Source organism: Arachis ipaensis, chromosome B4, assembly GCF_059453495.1.
Source record: "Arachis ipaensis isolate K30076 ecotype BB chromosome B4, ASM5945349v1, whole genome shotgun sequence".
Lineage (NCBI taxonomy): Eukaryota > Viridiplantae > Streptophyta > Magnoliopsida > Fabales > Fabaceae > Arachis > Arachis ipaensis.
In genome coordinates this window covers 128,354,237-128,360,038 of record NC_142439.1, presented here as the reverse complement: position 1 = coordinate 128,360,038, position 5,802 = coordinate 128,354,237, and the positions used below count along the sequence as shown (strand labels likewise).

Below are 5,802 nucleotides of genomic sequence, written 5' to 3'. Positions count from 1 at the left end.
CATAGCATTCTTGCATGCATTCATTGTTTTGATCCATAACTTTCATGCATTGCATCATTTTTCTTGTTTTTCTCTCAAATCATAAAAATTCAAAAATAAAAAAATATCTTTCCCTTTTTCTCTCTTAAAATTTTGAAAATTTGATTTGACTTTTTCAAGAATTTTTAAAATCTAGTTATTTTTATGAGTCAAATCAAATTTTCAATTTAAAAATCTTATCTTTTTCAAAATCTTTTTCAAAAATCAAATCTTTTTTTTCAATTTTTTTTAGTTATTTTTGAAAATTTCAAAAATCTTTTTCAAAAATCTTTTTCTTAATTTTACATCATATTTTCGAAAATAACAATAACAATTAATGTTTTGATTCAAAAATTTCAAGTTTGTAACTGCTTGTTAAGAAAGATTCAAACTTTGAGTTCTAGAATCATATCTCATGATTTCTTGTGAATCAAGTCATTAATTGTGATTTTAAAATTCAAATCTTTTTCAAAACTAATTTCAATCATATCTTTTCAAAATATCTTCTTATCTTATCTTTTTCAAAAATTTGATTTCAAAATATCTTTTCTAACTTCCTAACTTCTTATCTTTTCAAAATTGATTTTCAAAATTGTTTCAACTAACTAACTAACTTTTTGTTTGTTTCTTATCTTTTTCCAAACCACCTAACTAATTCTTTCTCTCTAATTTTCGAAAATATCTTCCCTCTTTTTCAAAAATTCTTTTTAATTAACTAATTATTTTAATTTTTTTATTTTTTAGTATTTTCGAAAATTACTAACCTTTTTCAAAAACTATTTTCAAAAATCACTAACTCTTTTTCAAAAGTAATTTTCGAAAATCCTCTCCCTCTCTCATCTTATTCTAATTATTTATTCATCTACTAACATCTCTTCCTCACATCACTCACCAAAAATCCGAACTCCCTCTCTCTCTCTCTCTCTGAGTTCAGATTTTCTCTTCTTCTTTTCTTCTATTCACACAGGGACTTCTATACTGTGGTATAAAGGATCCCTATTATTATTATTATTATTATTTCTGTGCCCTCTTCTTTGTCATATGAGCAGGAGTAAGGACAAGAATATTCTTGTTGAAGTAGATCCAGAACCTGAAAGGACTCTGAAGAGGAAACTAAGAGAAGCTAAATTACAACAATCCAGAGAGAACCTTTCAGAAATTTTCGAACAGGAAGAGGAGATGGCAGCCGAAAATAATAATAATGCAAGGAGAATGCTTGGTGACTTTACTGCACCTAATTCCAATTTACATGGAAGAAGCATCTCCATTCCTACCATTGGAGCAAACAACTTTGAGCTGAAACCTCAGCTAGTTTCTCTGATGCAGCAGAACTGCAAGTTTCATGGACTTCCATCTGAAGATCCTTTTCAGTTCTTAACTGAATTCTTGCAGATCTGTGATACTGTTAAGACTAATGGAGTAGATTCTGAAGTTTACAGGCTCATGCTTTTCCCTTCTGCTGTAAGAGACAGAGCTAGAATATGGTTGGACTCTCAACCCAAAGACAGCCTGAACTCTTGGGATAAGCTGGTCACGGCTTTCGTAGCCAAGTTCTTTCCTCCTCAAAAGCTGAGCAAGCTTAGAGTTGATGTTCAAACCTTCAGACAAAAAGAAGGTGAATCCCTCTATGAAGCTTGGGAAAGATACAAACAGCTGACCAAAAAGTGTCCTTTTGACATGCTTTCAGAATGGACCATCCTGGATATATTCTATGATGGTTTATCTGAGTTATCAAAGATGTCATTGGATACTTCTGCAGGTGGATCCATTCACCTAAAGAAAACGCCTGCAAAAGCTCAAGAACTCATTGACATGGTTGCTAATAACCAGTTCATGTACACTTCTGAAAGGAATCCTGTGAGTAATGGGACGCCTATGAAGAAGGGAGTTCTTGAAATTGATACTCTGAATGCCATATTGGCTCAGAATAAAATATTGACTCAGCAAATCAATATGATTTCTCAGAGTCTGACTGGAATGCAAGCTGCATCCAACAGTACTCAAGAGGCTTCTTATGAAGAAGAAGCTTATGATCCTGAGAACCCTGCAATAGCAGAGGTGAATTACTTAGGTGAACCTTATGGAAACACCTATAATCCATCATGGAGAAATCACCCAAATCTCTCATGGAAGGATCAAAAGCCTCAACAAGGCTTTAACAATGGTAGAAGAAATAGGTTTAGCAACAGCAAGCCTTTTCCATCATCCACTCAGCAACAGACAGAGAACTCTGAACAAAATACCTCTAATTTAGCAAACTTAGTCTCTGATCTATCCAAGGCCACTGTAAGTTTCATGAATGAAACAAGGTCTTCCATTAGAAATTTGGAAGCACAAGTGGGCCAGCTGAGTAAAAGGATCACTGAAATCCCTCCTAGTACTCTCCCAAGCAATACAGAAGAAAATCCAAAAGGAGAGTACAAGGCCATTAACATAAGCACCATGACCGAACCTGTAAGGGAAGGAGAGGACGTGAATCCCAAGGAGGAAGACCTCCTGGGACGTCTAGTGATCAATAAGGAGTCTCCCTCTGAGGAACCAAAGGACTCTGAGGCTCATCTAAAGACCATAGAGATTCCATTGAACCTCCTTATGCCATTCATGAGCTCTGATGAGTATTCCTCTTCTGAAGAGAATGAGGATGTTACTGAAGAGCAAGCTGCCAAGTTCCTTGGTGCAATCATGAAGCTAAATGCCAAATTATTTGGCATTGATACTTGGGAAGATGAACCTCCCTTGTTCACCAATGAACTAAGTGATCTGGATCAACTGACATTGCCTCAGAAGAGACAGGATCCTGGGAAGTTCATAATATCTTGTACTATAGGCACCATGATCTTTAAGGCTCTGTGTGACCTTGGTTCAGGGATAAACCTCATGCCCCTCTCTGTAATAGAGAAACTGGGAATCTATGGGGTACAAGCTGCTAAAATCTCATTAGAGATGGCAGACTGGTGCACGAATTGTGAATCACACTTTTCACAACTCGTACCACTAACCAGCAAGTGCACTGGGTCGTCCAAGTAATACCTCACGTGAGTAAGGGTCGAATCCCACGGAGATTGTTGGTTTGAAGCAATCTATGGTTATCTTGTAAATCTTAGTCAGGAAGTCAGTTATGTTTATCAGTTGAATTGCAAATAAACAATAGAGCATGGATTAAAGGTTACTTGTTATGCAGTAATGGAGAATATGTTGGAGTTTTGGAGATGCTTTGTCTTCTGAATCTCTACTTTCCTCTGTCTTCTTGTTCACGCACGTACGTCCTCCTATGGCAAGCTGTGTGTTGGTGGATCACCGTTGTCAATGGCTACCTTCCATCCTTCCAGTGAAAACTACGCTCACGCGCTCTGTCACAGCACGGCTAATCACCGGTTGGTTCTCGATCCGGTTGGAATAGGATTTACTATCCTTTTGCGTCTGTCACTAACGCCCAGCCTTCAGGAGTTTGAAGCTCATCACAGTCATTCAATCCTTGAATCCTACTCGGAATACCACAGACAAGGTTTAGACTTTCCGGATTCTCATGAATGCCGCCATCAGTTCTAGCTTATACCACGGAGATTCTGATTAAGGAATCCAAGAGACACTCATTCAATCGTATATAGAACGGAGGTGGTTGTCAGGCACACATTCATGATTTGAGGAAGGTGATGAGTGTCACAGATCATCACCTCCATCACAGTTAAGCGCGAATGAACATCTTAGATAGGAACAAGCGTGTTTGAATGGAAAACAGAATTACTTGCATTAATTCATCGAGACACAGCAGAGCTCCTCACCCCCAACAATGGGGTTTAGAGACTCATGCCGTCAGAGAATACAAAGTTTTAATCTGAAATGTCATGAGGTACCAAATAAGTCTCTAAAAGTTGTTTAAATACTAAATTAGTAGCCTAGGTTTACAAAAAATAAGTAAACTATGATGGATGATGCAGAGATCCACTTCTGGGGCCCACTTGGTGTGTGCTGGGCTGAGACTTAAGTAATTCACGTGCAGAGGCCATTTGTGGAGTTGAACGCCAGTTTTTATGCCAGTTTGGGCGTTCAACTCCAGCTTTTGATCCTTTTCTGGCGCTGGACGCCAGAATTGGGCAGAGGACTGGCGTTGAACGCCAGTTTACGTCATCTATCCTTGTGCAAAGTATGAACTATTATATATTGATGGAAAGCCCTGGATGTCTACTTTCCAACGCAATTGGAAGCATGCCATTTCGAGTTCTGTAGCTCCAGAAAATCTACTTTGAGTGCAAGGAGGTCAGAATCCAACAACATCAGCAGTCCTTTTTCAGCCTGAATCAGATTTTTGCTCAGCTCCTTCAATTTCAGTCAGAAAAGCACCTGAAATTACAAAAAAACACACAACTCATAGTAAAGTCCAGAAATATGAATTTTTCCTAAAAACTAATGAAAATAGACTAAAAACTAACTAAAACATACTCAAAACTATATGAAATTAACCCCAAAAAGTGTATAAAATATCCGCTCATCACAACACCAAACTTAAACTGTTACTTGTCCTCAAGCAACTAGACAAATAAAATAGAAGACTAATAGGTTGAGAAGCAATAATATCTCAGAGTTTTTGATTGAAGCTCAGATTCTAATTAGATGAGCGGGACTAGTAGCTTTTTGCTTCTGAACAGTTTTGGCATCTCACTTTATCCGTTGAAGCTCAGAGTGATTGGCATCTATAGGAATTTAGAATTCAAATAGCGTTATTGATTCTCTTAGTTCAGTGTGATGATTCTTGAACACAGTTTCTTTATGAGTCTTGGCCGTGGCCCTAAGCACTTTGTTTTCCAGTATTACCACCGGATACATAAATGCCACAGACACATAACTGGGTGAACCTTTTCAGATTGTGACTCAGCTTTGCTAAAGTCCCCAATTAGAGGTGTCCAGAGTTCTTAAGCACACTCTTCTTTTTGCTTTGGACCTTGACTTTAACCGCTCAGTCTCAAGTTTTCACTTGACACCTTCACGCCACAAGCACATGGTTAGGGACAGCTTGGTTTAGCCGCTTAGACCAGGATTTTAGTCCTTTAGGCCCTCCTATCCACTGATGCTCAAAGCCTTGGGATCCTTTTCATTTGCCCTTGCCTTTTGGTTTTAAGGGTTATTGGCTTTTTCTGCTTGCTTTTTCTCTCTTTTTCTCTCTCTTTTTTTTTTAATTGCAAGCTTTGTTCTTTGCTGCTTTTTCTTGCTTCAAGAATCATTTTTATGATTTTTCAGACTATCAATAACATGTCTCATGTTCATCATTCTTTCAAGAGCCAACATATTTAATAGTCTTAAACAACAAATTCAAAAGACATATGCACTGTTCAAGCATTCATTCAGAAGACAGAAAGCATTGCCACCACATTTAACTAATTAGAATTTCTCTTATTAAAACTCAAAATTTTATTGCCTCTTATTCAAAAGATCTTACTACTTTATTCATGTTTGCTGATGATGAGAAAAATAAACTATAGCTTAATTGGAGATAAAATCAAAATAGATACTAATTACTACTATATGACTCCTAAGGTAAACTTCTAGAAGGACACTGTCACAGAGTTAAGGCAGAAATTGGAAATTAACAACCTTTATTCTGGGGGAACGGGGGTTCCTCTGATCCTCGGGGTGCTTGGTCCTACAAGAGAAGACTTTTGGCGCTTCAATTCCCTTAAGTCACGCCCTTGCTCCTCTTGTTCTTTAAACATATAGGTCAGCATTTGACTGTGCTCCTTCTGTTCTTTTATTATTTGCTCCATAGCTTCCTGTATCTTGGTAACAGAC

The 5,802-nt window shown here is 37.4% G+C and overlaps 1 non-coding gene across 1 annotated transcript; it reads right to left on the bottom strand.

Annotated features, from left to right (window-relative positions):
• Positions 1-1,593: 1,593 nt before the first annotated feature.
• LOC148569162 (small nucleolar RNA R71) lies at positions 1,594-1,701 on the bottom strand. The gene has a single exon (XR_015882399.1). It is a non-coding gene; the product is annotated as a small nucleolar RNA R71 (small nucleolar RNA).
• Between the last annotated feature and the right edge of the window lie 4,101 nt (positions 1,702-5,802).